At 45.4% G+C, this 16,285-nt stretch overlaps 1 protein-coding gene and 1 pseudogene across 4 annotated transcripts in view; both read left to right on the top strand.

Annotated features, from left to right (window-relative positions):
* Positions 1-16,285, top strand: part of EMB2410 (embryo defective 2410) — a 187,221-nt gene that overhangs the window by 17,543 nt on the left and 153,393 nt on the right. The window lies entirely within an intron of this gene.
* On the top strand, positions 5,928-8,445 carry LOC148036356 (uncharacterized; annotated as a pseudogene).

Genomic DNA, 16,285 nt, shown 5'->3' with positions numbered 1-16,285 from the left:
AAATTGAGGATCCTTTGCCAATTCAACAAAGAGATTTGCTGCTGTCCTTATCCGATTCTTGAACTGGTCATCAAATTCCTCTTCACTTTGCTGTTCATCAGCCTCCTTATGCCTTGAAGGCCGTGCATCTTGCCCAACAGCAACATTTTCAGCTTGCTGTCCATGGTCTGAGCCTTGTCCAAGGTTAAGCATTGCATTTCCTTCATTCCCATATGAATGTTCATATTGAGAGGCATCATCATTGCATGAGTCCATCTCAGTGTATGAAGACATATTGCTGTAATTTCTCAGCTGAGAGTAAAAATCAGCACTAGCACAAAGCTTTGGCTTGCAATCAGACGCCTCGGGCCCACCAAATCAAGGGATTGAGTGGTATCTCGGCAATGGAACCATGAAACCAACCTTTCTCCTCGGATAGGATGGTAAATCCCTGATTACAACTTAATTACAATAGCAAACAATAAATGCAAATTTGAAAATACAAATTTACCTACTGATCTTGGACAATGCACACCCAATTGGTCCCAAAATTGGCGCCCCTTTCGGTAATTCTTTAGCTTTATCGAAGAAAAAGTTGACTTACAATGGGATTCTCCCAATCCCTTTCAGTATTTCAACTCCCCTTGCTGTCCAAAGTGACCAACAAGTCTTTAATCTATTTTGCCCCTTGATTCGGGCATTCAATTGGTCTTCATCCACTTCATAGACGATGGAAATGCCAAACTCAATGACTGGCTAGTCCTCCACTTGAATTCAGCTGAAATTCACCTTCAGCAGCCTTGTTGAATCCAAGTCTTGGAGCTTTTAATTTCTAGCATGCTTCCTAAGGCTGTTGCTAAACCCTAATTTCTACAGCAGAGAAATTTGCAATTTCTCAGTCTCCAAGGGTCCAAATGCTAAGATCTTGGGAACAAGCTATGAAATGGCTAGGAGATGAGAGGGAAAGCTGTAGAGAGAGAAAATTCAGAGTTTTGTCGCGAAGAATGACTGAAAATTAGTTAAGTGCAGTTGCTGCCTTGCCACAACAGCATGTAGATGCAAAGAACTGAAGAAAATCAGTCATTTACTGCTGTTGCCTTGCCTCAACAGCCTGTAGATGCTGTCTCTTGCTGTTGATTGGTCTTCTTTTGCCCCTGGCTGCCTCAGAAGGTCCTCCAATGGCTGCAAATCAGATCAGCACCCTCCCCTCCCTCTCTCTTGTAGGCTGAATTTATAGAAATGTCTCTCTCCAGTCTCTAAAGACGTTTTTCAGTCTTGCATGGGTATTTTTCACAAGTGGCAGCCTTCCCAAACGGTTTTCCCAGCATTTTTCATAATTAAATATTAATTTTCAGCCTTAAAATATTGAAAATTAATCTAATAATTATTTCGGTGCCCTGAAAAATAATATGACTAGCCAATAATTAAATTGGCTAGGCAACTTCCATTCCCAAGTATCTCTGCGTCATCTTTGACCATCAGATTGGCATTAGGTACCATTAAATGCCATTTCTTTAGTGTCACCAACAACTGATACTTATGGCCAGATGGATGACCTAGGCCAACAACTGGCACCAGATACCACCAAGTACACGTGGAGCATAACTTATAGCAACTTTTCCCTTTGACATCCCGTGATTTCTTCGAGTCCTGGGCTTGCAAATTTACTTTAACCCCAGTTGCGTCTCACATGTGCATCATTTACTTAATCATGTGATTAAAAATTAATCCACATGTTAAGTGAGGTTTCAAAAATACATGTCCTCATGACAGTTGCAAATCATTTTTCGTCCTATTGAGTATCCGTGTCCCAATATAGGAGAGTGATATGGGATGGTCAGATCCAAGACCTTCACAAAACAAGCATACTATCCCTACCATTATTGGGTGTCGGTGAAGAAGGAATATAGCTAAGGTGTGGGTATAGTAAATATGTGAAGTAAGTAAGACAAGCAAAGCAAGCAAGCAAGCTAGGGAAAGACTGCCTTGGAGACTGCCATGGGCAATGCCACGAATATGGTGGATCTAGAGTCGACCACTCTAAAGGACCGAAAAGGGATGAATGCACACATATGCATGTTTAAACTTTACATGAATAGAATGCCAATGCATGGGGTAATGCAAAGGGAGATGCAAGATGTCATGCTTACGCAAAATGCAATGCAATGGTGCCACTTGGATAGTGCCCTTACAGGGAAATTGTTCACTTGTCCAAGCTCCCTTTTACAATCATATTATCCGGACAATGTGGATGAAGTTACAACTGTCCATAATACAATACAAAAGAATAAATGAATGAATGTCTAAAAACTATAAGCATCATCGCTGTCACTATCAAGAGAAGAAGCTGCTTCCTCTCAAACTGGAAGGGAAAGCAAGAGGGAAGTACCCTCTCCCCGTCAATTTGAAGAAGTAGGGGAGGGTGTATCCAAGGCTCAAGCTAATCTTGGGTAGCAGGTACTGAAGAACCAGCCGGTTGATTGCTTTGGTCAAGATATTTGCAAAATTATCTGACGAAGGCACAAACTCTAGGCGGATAGTACCTAGCTCAATTTGCTCTCTGGAAAAGTGGAAGTGGACTTCCACATGCCATGTTTGTGGTGTGATGATCGGATTGCCTGCAAGGGCAATAGCACTCTGGTTGTTGCAGTAGACAACAGTGGAAGAGTCACAAGGAAAATGAAGTGTGACTAGTAATCTCCTCAAGTGCAAAATTATCTGACGAAGGCACAAACTCTAGGCGGATAGTACCTAGCTCAATTTGCTCTCTGGAAAAGTGGAAGTGGACTCCCATATGCCATGTTTGTGGTGTGATGATCGGATTGCGTGCAAGGGCAATAGCACTCTGGTTGTTGCAGTAGACAACAGTGGAAGAGTCACAAGAAAAATGAAGTGTGACCAGTAAGCTCCTCAAGTAGATGGCCTCAGTGGTGCCATTGAAGAGAGACCTATACTCAGTCTCGGCCATGGAAACTGTCATTGTCTCCTGCTTACAAGTGGACCACGAAATGGGACCTGTGCCCAAGGTAAAGAGGTAGTCGCCATGGGAACACTAGGTGTCAGGATCTCCTGCCCAATTAGAATCAGTGTATCCTTGTAAACATAAACTAGAACCATATGCCAAGCCATAAGAATAAGTATACCGTAAATAACACAACACACGAAGACATGCAATCCAATGTGACATCCTAGGTGCTATGAAATATTGATTGAGTATGCTAATTGAGTAAGCCAAATTTGGCCTAGTGTGAATTAACCAAAGAAGTTTCCCTACAACAGATCGATAGGTGTGTGCATCAAAGGGTTGACCTAGGGTATCCTTCAACAAGTGAACAGTAGGATCAAGAGGCCGTGTCTGATCCGAAGTGTGTTGTTTCATGAGCTAAAGTGCATACTTCTGCTATGACACAAAAATATAGCCCCCAAATTGAACTACCTCCATTCCCAAGAAATAAGACAACAAACCAAGGTCTGTCATCTCAAAGGTAGCACTAAGATTGGCCTTAATTTTTGCTATGGCAGCAAAATCTGAGCCTATGATAAGTAGGTCATCAATGTACAGGAGGATATAGCTAACCACCCTCGGGTTCCCTGAAGGCGAACCTGGTTGCTGCTCCACATAGACTTTCTCCTCCAAATAACCATTGCGGAAGGCACTCTTGACATCCATCTGATATATCGACTAGCACGTGACTAGCGCGAGAAGTAACCGAAAAGATATCAACTGCGCAGTAGGGGCAAAAGTCGCTTCATAATCCATCTGATTAGCGCTAGTCCCATCCAGAAGCTTCTCCCGAATGACTTCTTGTGGCCAGTGACTAGCGCGAGAAGTAACTGAAAAGATGTCAACCGCGCAGTAGGGGCAAAAGTATCTTCATAATCAATGCCATGCTTCTGTTGAAACCCTTGCACTACAAGAGGTGAGCCTTATACTTGTTTAAAGTCCCATAAGCTTTTAGCTTGGTCCTAAAAATCCACTTTGTCCTGATGACTTTCTTGTGGCTTAGACGATCGTCCAAGTCTCATTTTGGTCAATACTCTCTAGCTCCTTTTCCACTCGCCATTGAGGATGCTAATGAGCTTCTTGCTATGTATCCGGCTTAGAATGTGCTATGTAATCAGCTGTAAATAGCGACACAAATGATGCATGAGGAGCAAGCCGGGTAGATCGTCTAGGTCCCTTTGGAGTGGAATCCAATGGTAGGATTCTCGAATCCCGCATGGTCTGTTGGTACCAGTGAGGTAACTGTCAGAGTGCAGCGATGCGGAAGCGTAGGACAAAGATTGAGAGAGAGTGAACACACAGAGAGAGAGAAAAGGAGACATTGTAAACATAGAAAATCTGTAGTGTAGTATGGTGTATAAGAGTGCAGAAATATACTCATGGGCAGAGAAAATATCTGTGTGTGTCTCCGGCTTGATGACCTCGATCTCCGTCAGCCCGAGCACAATCTGTCTCAGCCAACAGATCTCAAGACCATAATCTGAACGAATGACTAAGTGTACCACCAGCTGGCTATTTATAGCCAGAAAATAAAGAATGCCTGCATCAGGTCGGTTGCATGTAGCCGACTGAATAAAATAATGATAAAATAGTCCAACTGCAGCCTGCACTGTCCGATTGCAGCTGTTGATGTGGCACCCTGCTGACGTGGCACTGTACTGCCTGCTGCTGACGTGTCCTTTGCTTGCTGGCTGGGAAAACATGCTGTACCAAACCCTAACTGTGCAGAAACTCTCACATAGCCTGTCCAGGGAATGACACTACCTCTAATACCCCCTCTCAGATCCTAGACGAGGCATCAGACCGAGGGATCTGGAAAGCTGCTGAAGAAGAGCATGGGGAAGTGCCTTCGTGAACAAATGTGCAAGATTATCCTCCGTCTTGCAGTACTCCACATCAATGGTCCCATCCAGAAGCTTCTCCCGAATGAAGTGATACTGGATCTCAATGTGCTTTGTCCAGGCATGGAATATAGGATTCCGTACTAAGGCAATGCAACTCTCATTGTCGCATCGCATAAGAGTAGGACAAGTCTGGGGGCAGCCAAGCTCCTCCAACAATCTTCGAAGCCACACCTTACATGTGGTGGAAGACGCTGCCCGATACTCCGCCTCAGTAGAAGAAAGGGCTACTGTGGGCTGCTTCTTGCTACTCCAAGAGATAACACCGGTACCCAAGGTAAAACAGTAGCCTGTAGTAGACCGCCATCGGTCCACATCACCAGCCCCGTAGTGACAGGAACCGGCCAGAACGGCCCCCCGGCACGTGGAATCGCCATCCCCGGAATGTATCCGTCATGGACTGCGTTCCCAAATGATGGAACGTTCCCTGTCCCGTTTCAGACAGGAAACGTAGCAGGGATCCCTGCTGCATTCCCTGTTTGAAACGGGACAGGGAACGCCACGTGGCAGGCGAAACTTACCTGCGCCCGGTCGCCCGCATTCTGCATCCGCCTGTGCTTCGCGTTCTACTCCCGCCCGGCGCCCAGACTCCTGCCTGCATCCTGCTCTTCTCGTTCTACTCCCGCCTGCATCCTGCTCTCGGGACCCGCCTGCATCCTGCCCCGAGCAGCCAGCGGCCCAGCCACCTTCATTCTCTTCCTTCTTCTTCTTTCTTCTCTTCCTTCTCTTCCCTCTCTTCCTTCTTCTTCTTTCTCTTCTTTCTCCTCCCACCTCCAACCTCTTCCTTCTCTTCCTTCTTCTTCTTTCTCTTCTTTCTCTTCTTTCTCTTTCTTCTCTTCCTTCTCTTCTTCCTTCTACCTTCTCTTCTTCCTTCTTCCTTGAACCTTCTTCCTTCTCTTCCTTCTTCTCCTCTTCTCTTGAGTCTTCCCTTCTCTCTCGACTCTTGAGTGAGTCTTGACTCTTGAGCCTTCTCCCTTCTCTCGAGCCTTCAATTTTTCCTTCTCTCGACTCTTGAATCTTCAATTTTCAGCCTGAAATCATAAATGGCTTCATCTTCCTGCCTCGCTCGTCGGGTTGGTGGTCGAGGAAGAAGGTCTGATGATTGGTCATGGTGGGAAGAAGTAAATGCTGACCGCCCTTTGAGTGGTGGAGGATCTCGACCATGGACTTGCAAGCTTTGCCCATACAAGCGAACTAGTGGAGCAAATAAGGTAATCCATTGAGCCGAGTATTTGTATTTCAAATTTTTATTGATTTTTTTCCAAGTTCCTTAAATATTAGAATATGGACTACCAATTGCCACTTGTTCTATTTTAATATTTATGGATAATCAGGTCCGAGCTCATCTCCTACATGAGCCAAATTCAGAGGTGCAGTTTTGTCCAAATGTGACCTTGGAGAAGCAAAGGGAGTTTCGTGACTGTGTAGCAGGTCAACAAGCTTATCTTGCATCTAGACCACGACATGTTGCAGTTGACCCTGCAACTTTTGTGACACCATCCCCATCAGATGTATCTAGAGCAGGGTCAGTATCAGGAAGTGCTACCTCCACACCTACTGCAGGCATTGCATCGGCCATGGCATCAACAACGCCACATGTTGCACATAGACAAAGCACACTTGATGCTAGTTGGGATCCCAAGAAGAAGGAAGAGGTGGATACATCAGTGGCACGCTTTTTTTATCATGACCACATTCAATTTCGTGCAACCAGGTCAGAGTATTTTAAATTGATGTGCAAGAAGATTGGTGAGTATGGCCCTTCGTATGTACCTCCATCATCAGAGACCTTATGCACCACTTTGCTCGATAAGGAAAAGTGCCTTGTTGAGCAAGCAACAGTGACTAGAAAGAGCATGTGGGCTAAAAATGGAGTTTCCTTGATTGCTGATGGTTGGAGTGATACACGCAAGCGATCCATTCATGGTATAGTTGCTTATTCTCGTGGAGAAACGTATTTCATATCTTCACATGATGCATCGGGGACAGGAAAGTCAGCAGATGTACTTGCAGCAGAGTGGGTTACGGGTGTTGAGCTTATTGGCCCAGAGCATGTTGTGGGATTTGTTGCAAATGGAGAGCCTGCAAATAGGGCAGCAGGTGCTATTATTCAGGGATATTATTCGCATATCACAGTTTCATATTGTATGGCTCATTGCTTGAACAACCTACTAAAGGATATTGGTAACCTGTCATGGATTGCACCTGTCATAGAGCAAGGAGCTCAAATGGTTAGCTTTGTTTTGAATCACCAGTTTCTTCGCCATCACTTCTCTTTGCGGTTGAAGAAGACACTTTTAAAATACTCTGATACCAGATTTGCCTTTAACTTCTTGATGCTAGGCAGGTTAAGAGAATGCAGTGGTGCCTTGAGGCAGTTATTTCTTAGTGATGAGTTTACCTCATCAACATTGGCAGATACTCCTACAGGTATCTTATGCTTGGAGAAAGCAAATAACTCCACTTTTTGGGATGATGTAAAGCGGATAGATGCTATGGTATCACCCATTGTACATTTATTGAGGGTTATGGATGCTATGCAACCTTGCATTGGCAAGGTATATGAGGCTATGGATAGGCTGAATGAAAAGTTGCAGGAGTTGGCACCAAATGATGAGGCGTATGAGGAAATACACCATTTAGTTGTGACGAGGTGGAACTCCTATAGCTCACCCATGCATGCAGCTGCATTTGTTGTGGATCCTGAGTTCCAGGGCAAGGGTCAGGAGAATGACACTGAGGATATGGATGCATGGAGACTTATATTGTCTCGTCTAGTGCCTGATCATGGCACTAGACGAAAGATCAGAGATCAGCTTTCATGTTATAGGACCTTTTGGGGTTCTTTTGGTTGTGGGGATGCACAGGAGGATCGCTGTAAGATTGGAGTAGCTTTGTGATGGGAGGACTATGGTTCGGATGGTCCTGAGTTGCAGCAACTAGTCATCCGTATTTTGAGTCAGTCAGTTAGCTCCTCTTGTTTGGAGCAATTGTGGAGTACCTACGCTCACATTGCTTCAAAAAAGAGGAACCATCTTGGTGTGGAGAGGGCAAACGATCTAGTATTCGTTAGTGCTAATTTGAGGATGTTATGTAACAGTATGAAAACAAAGCCTGATCCATTCACAGAGTGGGAGATGCAGCAAGAAGAGGAGACACATGCTGATGTTGAGGAGATGCAGCAATTCATGGTATACATGATGATGAGACTGGCACTTCAGGAGTGGCTAGAGCAGCCTCAGATCATGATCATGATCTTTGATTTAGCTTACTTATCACGAGTCTCATGATACATGAGTCATGACACATTTACATTATATATGATATTATGATCATTGATGACACTGTGACACTTGGGCTGTTGACAGTTGTGCCATGCCGATATTATATTTGTACTTGAGTCTTGCAGTCTTGCAGTTGCCCTTTGGGCTATTTTGGCATGCCGCATTTTGCTTAAGTCTAGAGATTAGACTTTATATTTGTAGTCTTTTTTGGGGCAATGAGCATGTTCTTTCAAAGATTAGACTTCAATTTCATATTTGTAATCTTTTAAGTTTTTTGGCAATGGTACCATAGGCATGTTCTTTTAGCTTAGACTTTAAAGTTTAGTTCATTGTCCATTGTTTTATCATTTATGATTTTTGGCATATGCATTATGGATTTTATTATTTATAATTGAATAGCTTACCTCTTGAGCCTTGTAAGTTGCAATTCAATTTCTAATGAGTAGTTTTAGAATAATGCATGATATCTTAAAGTTAAAACTTAAAATGATTTGTCCTTGTGGACTATATACCTTGGTTTTAAGTTTTAACACTCCAAAGTCCACATGGATTATAAGTGAAATATTAATTTTTTTTCATGAATTTTGATTTTTTAAATGCCGTTCCCGTTCCCACGTCCCCCCTGTCCCCGTCCCCGTCCCCGTTCCCTGTTCCCGTTCCCCGTTTCATGTTTCTATGACCAGCCCAATCCGAGTCGCCCCAACTTGCAAAAACAAGATTTGAAGCATCTGTACCAGCTGGATAAGAAATCCTGAAGTCAGAGGTCCCCCTCAAATACCAAAGAATCCTCAAGGCAGCCTGCCAATGCACCTGTTGGGGTTCACTCATGAACCCCGCCAAAAGACCCACAGAAAAACAAAGATCAACACGAGTGTTGAGAAGCCAAATCAAGGACCCAATCAACTGACGATAGCGGGAAGCATTAGTCACGGGAGAATTTGAGTGTGAAGTGGCCTTCCAATTCGGGTCCATAGGAGTAGTAATGGTTCGACAAGTCTCCATCTCAAAAGTCACCAAGAGCTCCTGAACATACCTTTGCTGAGAGATGAAAATCCCTTTCCGAGACTGATAAATCTCGTGACCCAAGAAGAAACGAAGAAGCCCCAAATCCATCATCTCGAACGTCTGATGTAAAGTTATTTTGGTTTCTTGGACTTTCTGTGTATGATCCCCTATCAGAATCAAATCATGAACATACAACACAAACAACACACGACCAACCTCGGAAGTGTACACATAATGTTGCGGATCGGCCTTGGAGCGCCCATATTCCAACTTCGACTGAAGAAATGAGTTTATCTTCTCGTTCCATGCGCGAGAGCCTACTTGAGGCTATATAAGGCCTTCTTCAACTTGTAGACTTTCCCATCCGAGGACCCAAAGCCATGAGGTTGCTCAACATAGATCTCCTCTTGCAAGTCACCATTGAGAAATGCCTTCATATCCAACTGATAGATAGGCCATCGCCTATGGCCAGCCAAGGCAAGAACAGCTCGAATAGTCGCCATATGAGCAGTGGGGGAAAAAGTATCATGGAAGTCAATGCTTGGGCGCTGAGCAAAACCTTTAGCAACAAGGCGAGCCTTGTGCTTGTCCAAAGAACCATCGCTAAGGTACTTGGTCTTGAAGACCGACTTGACACCAATCACCTTTTTGTGAGAGGGATGAGGCACAAGAAACCAAGTGCCATTCCTCTCAATAACCTCCAACTCGGCTTCCATAGCGTTCTGCCAATGATCAGACTGCAAAGCCTTCTTCACTGAAGTGGGCTCACGATCCTGCATAACACGGGTCATCAAACAATAGTTAGAGCAAAGAAGCTCCGAAGAATGTGCTTGATTCCTCCGTGATCTCCGTGGTCCATCCTGCGGTTCCCACTTCTCAGGGACCCCCTCGATCCCTGAATCTCGGAGTGTGTCATGGGCCCAACGAGGAGGAGGCCAGACATCTCTCGGACCTGTCCCCATTGCTCTCCATCTGCTAAAGACTTGGTTACATCCACTGACGGAAGCTCCACCTGGGTGGCTGGTGGAAGAGAAAGCTCTGAATCAAAAGAAGAATCTCCATCAAAGAACTCTGGCTCCAAAGGAATTGTCTCAGGAGCCCAACTCTCCCGTGGATCTCCAAGAACGAGGTACTCCTTAACCCCCCTTGGTGGCCGGAACTTCCACGAACCGTACATCTCGGCTCGTGTAGACATCCCGCTTGACGGGATCAGACATACGATAACCTTGGAACTGGGAGCTGTAGCCAACAAAAACCTGTCGTTGGGAAGCCGCCTCGAACTTGTCACACTGTGTCTTCGAGATGTGCGCATAGGCGTCACACCCAAAGATCATGAAATAAGAGACATAAGGCTTAGACCCAAAGTAAGCCTCAAAAGGTGTCATCCTGTCAACAGCCGAAGTGGGAGATCGATTGACGACGTGAACTGCGGTAGCCACTGCCTCGGCCCACAAAAACTGAGGTGTCTGTTGTCGGTTGTCGGTGCTCCATCATGGTGCGTGCCATCTCGATCACACTTCTGTTCTGCTCCAAAATGCCATTCTCTTGAGGAGTGTTGGTGTTAGCAAACTCCTAGTGAATGCCCCAATCTGCACAAAAACGAGCAAACTCATTAGACATAAATTCACCGCGCTTGTCTAAACGCAAGGTCTTCAATCGCCAGCCAGATCGATTTTCCTTAAAAAGAAGCCAATCCTTGAAGTGAGAGAAAGCCTTTGACTTCAAAGTCAAGAAATAGGCCCAAGTCATCTTGCTGTAGTCATCTACGATCAACATGAAGTACAAGCTCCCCTTCAGGGACTTAGTCCTCATCAAGCCACAAAGATCCGTAGATACAAGCTCCATGGGTGCAGTAGACCTCCTCGAAGCTGTGTTGGGATCCAAGGTGGGTACCACCACGTCCATTTGGAATCAGCTGCATCTCACTCCGTGCAGCAACAGATACAAAAGAGTTGTCTCCAGTGAGAATCTGCCCACGCAAAGGTCGCAAATGGGCAATACCAATGGGAGAAGGAGTCATGTGGTGGGAGGTACCACTGTCCATGATCCACTCACGAGCTTGGGGGGGACTGTCATCGCAGCATCAGAAGTCTTCGGTGTAGAGTCCTCAATGATTGCTAAATGTAGAAAAGCAGCTGATGAGGGTGCAGCCACTGCTCTAGAATCCTTCGTGTTCTTCTTGTCTTTGTTGGGGCAATCCTTCTTCCAGTGACCGGTCTTACCACAAATACGGCAAGTCGATTCCTTCTTCTTGTCCTTCTTGGATTTGTTGTCCTCCTCCTTCTTCTTTTGGTCTTTCCCCTTCTTCTGAGAGGCTTGACCAACCAAAGCCTCCGATTTGGAATTCAACTATTCCTCTTGGCCCAAGACCATAGGAACCAACTCTTCCCACCGAAGAGTCGACTCCCGCCCTGATGCAATAAGAGCGGAATAGAAAGTACCGAATCGTGGCGGAAACTGGGACAGTAAAGTGATCACCATGTCTTTGGAGGAAATAGCCTTCCTGCAGTTTGAACATGCATTTAAAGCTGTCGAAGCTTGTTGATGTGTTCCCGAAGCGAAGAAGACCATGGACAAGGTCTGCATCTGCACCTCCAAAGAAACCCTCTTCATCAAGGTCATCCGGTTGTACATTTGGTCGAGCTCCAGCCATATCTCTCGAGCCACCGTCAAGTGCTCGATGTGAGCTATCACAGATGTAGTGCAAGACAAAAAAAGAAAAGAACGAATCCTGGCATTCAGTTTGTTCCAATGAGACTGGTCCTTGGTCAACTTTGCATGAGCACTGGAAGAGAGTTTGGACAATTCTAGCAACGAGGGTCGGTTGATCTCCTCCAACACAAGCTCCTCCAAATCGTAAGACTAAAGGATGGCCAACATCATCACCCGCTAGATGCGGTAATTGTCACCATCAAGCTTTTGATCCGATGGAAGAGCTGGTAGGATAGGCACCTTCCTGTCCATGATCGCTTGGAACTCCAAATCAGCCTCTGTAGACATGTTCACCTGCAATGCTTGCACAAACGCAAAATCAGCCCCCTCTGATTGTGTAAACGCAGCCTGTTAGGGCTGGTTCCTCCGCTGCCCAAATCTTCTTCACTTGCTGGAGGTGATGAAAAGGTAAAATCTGCAGTGGAAGGCCTAAAACGCAGCCTTCCTTCCCTTCGAACAGCAATAACCTGCAGCAAATTCACCAGTTACACTCCTTTCCCGCAAGCCCACCCTCGCTTCAGCCTTGATTCGATGCGCAACCCTCCCGCTCATCCTCGAATCCTGGAAACTCAGCCTTGTGTCGCGCTGAAATCTCCTCTTCAGACAGGTTCAACGCTCAGTCAGTCCGTCTTCACTGCTCTGATACCATGTCAGAGTGCAGCGATGCGGAAGCGTAGGACAAAGATTGAGAGAGAGTGAACACAGAGAGAGAGAGAGAAAAGGAGACAGTGTAAACACAGAAAATCTGCAGTGTAGTATGCTGTATAAGAGTGCAGAAATATACATGGGGGTAGAGGAAGTATCTACGTGTGTCTCCAACTTGATGATCTCGATCTCCATCAGCCCAGCACAGTCTGTCTCAGCCAACAGATCTCAAGACCAGAATCTGAATGAATGACTGAGCGTGCCACCAAATGGCTATTTATAGCCAAAAAATAAAGAATGCCTGCACTAGGTCGGCTGCAGTAAATGCAGCTGACTGAATGCACCCTGCTGACATGGCACTGTACTGTCTGCTGCTGACGTGTCCTTTGCCTGGCTGGGAAAACATGCTGTACCAAACCCTAACTGTGCAGAAACCCTCACACAGCCTGTCCAAAGGATGACTACCTCTAACAGTAACAGCTCTTGTAGAGGGGGACCTGGGAGCTGAAGAACATGCAGGAATGTTAGGAGCGAGAAGTAGACCAAGCTTAGTAGGCATGATCTCCGATGATGTGGAAGGAGGAATCGGATCGGAATTTAGTACAGAGGACTGCACGATATCCCTCTCGTAAAAAATGACCTCTCTTCGAACGATCACCTTATTTGTCCAAGGTTCAGGCTTTCGCTTCAGAGGAATATCCAACAAAGATAAGGAGATCAGCTCGGGGAGTGAGCTTTCCTATCTTATCATTAGGTGTGTGTGTGTGTGTAGGCATGACATCCAAAGACTCTGAAGTGGGAAATGACAAGTTGAGAGCCAAAGAATGCCTCATACGGGGTCTTCTGAGGAAAAGCTGCAGTCGGGCACCGGTTGAGGATGTACACCGAAGTGTTAACAGCCTCGACCCAAAGGCGCTCAGGGAGCTTTCATACGAACAGTATAGAGCGTGCCATTTCCATGATTGTTCTGTTCCTATGCTCTACAATTCCATTCTGAGAGGGGGAGTTGGTAGAGGTGAGCTGGCGAGATATGCCATGCTACTGTAGAAACTCGGAAAACTCGTGGGAGATAAAACTCACCACCGCTATCACTTCTCATGCAACCAACATGACGTCTAGTCTGGTTATGAACCAGCAGCACCCAAGCAAAAAAATATGTGAAAGCATTTGACTTATGCTTAAGGAAGTACACCCACATGTATCTAGAATGATCATCCACTATCAAACAGAAGTACAGTGCACCGTTCAAGGTGGCAGTGGATGTCGGCCCACAAAGATCAACACGAATCAATCTAAGAGGCACCTCAATACTATGTGTTGACTGCTGAGGGAATGGGGTACGGTGCTGCTTCCCAAGCTTTATAGATATCTCAACCTAGCTTTAGGTGTGGAAGGCCCTTAACCAATGCACGGTGTGAACACTGAAAACTCATAAAGAGAGTCATAACCAAGATGCCCTAATTGAAAATGCCAAAGACGCTCATTGTTCGTAGGCTCCCAAGATGTGGCTAATGCCTAGAAGCTATGGATCACGGAGCCTTCGGCTGTCAGCTCGGTCAGAAAGTGTGTCATGTGGTATAGGCCATTAGGCTGTGCCTCACCGCGAGCTATCACTAAACCGGTCTGAGAGTCAAGGACCTCGACTGCGGTCGCTGTAAAGAAAACTACTCGCCCCAACCGGCAAAGCTGTTGAACAGATAACAAGTTCACCCCAAGCTGAGGGACATGGTATACATTGTTTAGCGAAGCCAGATCATCTGGACCCTTGTTAGTGGCAAAATTGATGCAACCTTGATCCTGAATCTTGACCGGGGAGTTGTTTCCTATGCAAGCCTGCATGGCTGCAAGGGCTCAGGTATGGAAGATGTCCTCTATATGAGTCATGTGATGGGTAGCTCCATTGTCCACAATCCAAACAGGAGCTGAAGTGCTCGGCTGTGATGAGTGGGCCTTTGCGGTAACCTCGTCGGGAGGCAACTCACACATATGAATGAGACTCGCATCTAATATCTCCACGGAGATGATGTGGGCCGCTGTAGACCAGTTAGACAAGCCCTCTGGAGTTGAAAATGTTGTCGACTAAGATGGTTGAGCGGTGGCAGTATGTCACAAGGACGTGAAAATTTGATGCTTTGCTTATGTTTAATTGACATTTGATTAAAGGATTAATCAAATGTGCACTTAAAAGATGCACATGTATTGCACATGTGAGGTGCAAGCTACTTTTTCACAGTTGAAGGCCAAAGGTCCTTGTGAAAAAGATAGGTGTCAAAGGAAAAAGTTGTAACAAGTTACACTTGTTAGATTCTAGGTAAATTTTGGTGTCAGTTTGCACCTAGGACCATTAATTGGCCATTAAGTGTCAGTGGTGACACTAGGGACTAGGCATTAATTAATAGATTAATGCTTGTCCAAGGGTCAATTAATGCATGGGACCACTTTGGGCTGCAAATGGCCTAGCCAATTAATTTTTGGATGGGCAAGGTTAATTTTCTGGGCATGGATTAAGGGCTGAATTAATTTTCAGAATTAATTAATTCTGAAAATTTATTAAATGGCTGGAAATTGCTGACAATGGAGTAAGAAAGCTGCCACTTGGCAAAACTTTCCCACGCAAGTGGGGGAAAGGCTAAATAGGGCTGAAGGGAGAGGGAAATCTCGTTTTTTCATTTTGGAGCTGTTGGAAAGAGGTGCTGGATTGTTGCTGCTAGCTTTTGGGGCCAACTTCCAGCCATTGGAGACCATTTTGGTGATGGAGATTGCATATTCTTGACCTTGGGAAGTTGACAACTGCTGCTAGTGCACTTTCTCCTGAAGATCACAGTCTCTGATGCTCCTATTGTTGGTGGTGCATCCGTTTGGGGTTGGTACAGCAGGGCAGCAACTGATTTTGATCAGTTCTTCATGACAAATCTCAAAATTTTCTCTCTTTACAGCATTCTCTCATCTCCTTCAGCCTATGCTCAGCCATTCTCAGCAATTCTCAGCCATTTGGAGGAGATTTCAGCCATTTTTGGTGGGCTGATCTGTAATTTCTGCAGTAAACCCTAATTTACAGCAGAAATTAGGGTTTAGCAGCCACCTTGGGATCCGTGCCAGAGTTTGAAGGCTCAAGGGACTGAAATCAGTAGAGCTGATAATTGAAGATTATCAAGGGATTTCAGGAGCCAGCCCATCCCAAATTGATTTGGGGTAGCATTTGGCCAGCCAAGGGTCAAATTGGAGAAGAAGTCCTGGATGAATCAAGGGGCAAATGACCCAAAAGGCTTGTTGGTCATTTATGACAGCAAGAGCAATTGGTTAGCAATAGAGATTGAAGAATCTTAAGTTGTACTCCTTTCAATTGAATGAAAGCTAAAGAAATACCGCAAGGGGCGCCAATTTTGGGGCCAACAGGGTGTCTATTGTCCAAGAATGTTATGGCAAAGTGTGTATTTCATTTTATGTGCATTTATTTATTGTTGTAATTAACTCTTAAATCAGGTTATTACCACCCATTCCAAGAAGGAAGGTGGGTTTCACAGTACGAGTTTGACCTTTAAACCGTCCCTTGCTATCACTCTACCTTCCCTGTTGGGGGTTGCCCGACTGAGGGGCGGGGATTTGAGACTTGGGTTTTGGTGCTGTGCCTCTTGCCTTCGATCGATACTCGTCGTCAAAATGGCCAGCCTTTTGACAATGTTGACAATACCTATTCTTTTTAGGTACATTCTGCCACCCGGGTTTGAGTTGTGACTGGGAGTTTTCTTGTGAAT

Source organism: Lygodium microphyllum, chromosome 5 (assembly GCF_053477565.2).
Source record: "Lygodium microphyllum isolate KBCC chromosome 5, Lygodium_microphyllum_v1.1.10, whole genome shotgun sequence".
Classification (NCBI taxonomy): Eukaryota; Viridiplantae; Streptophyta; class Polypodiopsida; order Schizaeales; family Lygodiaceae; genus Lygodium; species Lygodium microphyllum.
The sequence above is the reverse complement of the archived record's forward strand: the minus strand, read 5'-3'. Positions and strand labels throughout refer to the sequence as shown.